This window comes from Gavialis gangeticus, unplaced genomic scaffold (genome assembly GCF_001723915.1).
Source record: "Gavialis gangeticus isolate Ggan-Ray unplaced genomic scaffold, GavGan_comp1, whole genome shotgun sequence".
NCBI classification, from domain to species: Eukaryota; Metazoa; Chordata; order Crocodylia; family Gavialidae; genus Gavialis; species Gavialis gangeticus.
In genome coordinates this window covers 24708716-24710144 of record NW_017728996.1, presented here as the reverse complement: position 1 = coordinate 24710144, position 1429 = coordinate 24708716, and positions in this window count along the sequence as shown.

The window sequence follows — 1429 nt, the reverse complement described above, 5'->3', positions numbered from 1 at the left end:
GGCACGGAGCGGAGCCAGCCCCTTCTCCCACAATGCGCTGCGGCTTCTGCCCGACGTGACTGCGCGCGGCCCGGAACTCGCGTCCAGCCGCTCTGCCCGGCCCGGAGCCCAATCACTGGTGCACCGCGCCGCGGCCGCCTTTCCTAGCAACCGGGTCCTTAGCAACCGGCCTGCGGCCCGGCTCGGCCCGCAGCGCAGCCCTCCCCGGCGTTAGCCGCTTTACCCTGTGCCCACAACGTCGCAGCAAGGCGGTGCAGCTCGGGGCGGCGGAGCTGCTCCTCATGTGCCAGTCCCCAGGTCCCAGGCTCCACGCTCTCCCCGCGGGCAGCAGGAGAGCCCCGGGGGTCTCAGGCCCTGGAGAAGTCACAGAGCCCCGCACACCTTAGCTGATGAATCAGCCTCTGCCTTCTTTGGACACACTTTTATAGGCCTCGAGTACATCCGGCTCTGCTAATCTAAGCAAAGCCTAACCCAGCAAAAATTAAACACCCCACAACTAGGGTGGGCATCCTAGAGGACAGTCCTCTGTCCTCTATCGATACAAAACCCCATGCCTTTCTGTCCTCTATTTTCCTTTTGAAAATAGTCAGGTTTTGTATCAATAAAGGACAGAGTACAGACTGTCCTTAAGCATGGCCACCCTACCCACAACACGCTTAGTAGATGAGTTGTCTTGAAAGCAAGAAAAACGGGTTCTTGGAAACAACTCTTGTGCCACGTGGGCTAGTTGGGGGCATTTCTGCAGCTGCTAAACATCTTCTTGGTGTGCACACAGGAAAAAAACAATCCACCAAATGCATGAACTACACCATTCAAGAATTTTTTTTTGTGCAAAAATCTAGTTGGTCTTACTAATTGGTCCACTTGAAAATGCAATTAGAAACTTACATCAAAGTTGTGCACGTTGGCCCCAGTGAATACACACAGCACCCTCTAGCCCTCAATAGGAAGGGGTAGTTGCAGAACAGGAGCTGCTTCCCTACTGGCACCAGGCAATAGAAGCAACCGCCTTTTTTGAGCCCATTTTCCTCTTTAGTTCAATCACAAGGAAGAGAAGGGAAATTCAAAACTTGTTCCACAGTCTGTGATACAAAATTACACAAAGGCAGAGATTTGTACCCCACTGTATGCTCTTCTGCATGATTACTTCTGAAATATATGGCAATGTGTTGGCTGAATGTAGTACAAAGAAAATCAGAAAGGAAACAAAGTATGTTCTTTAAACCAAGATGTGTACTAATGCATACTAATGGGAAGAGGGAAAATTGTTTAATATGCTTATAATATATATTTCACATAAAATCTCCATTTGCTTTCATATGCATGTCCTTGCATGATTTACAGCTTCTGGCCACCAATACACCAGATGTAGTTGTATTTCCAGATGTACAAAATCTGTGGGAAGGACTTGTATAATCTCCCTCAGATT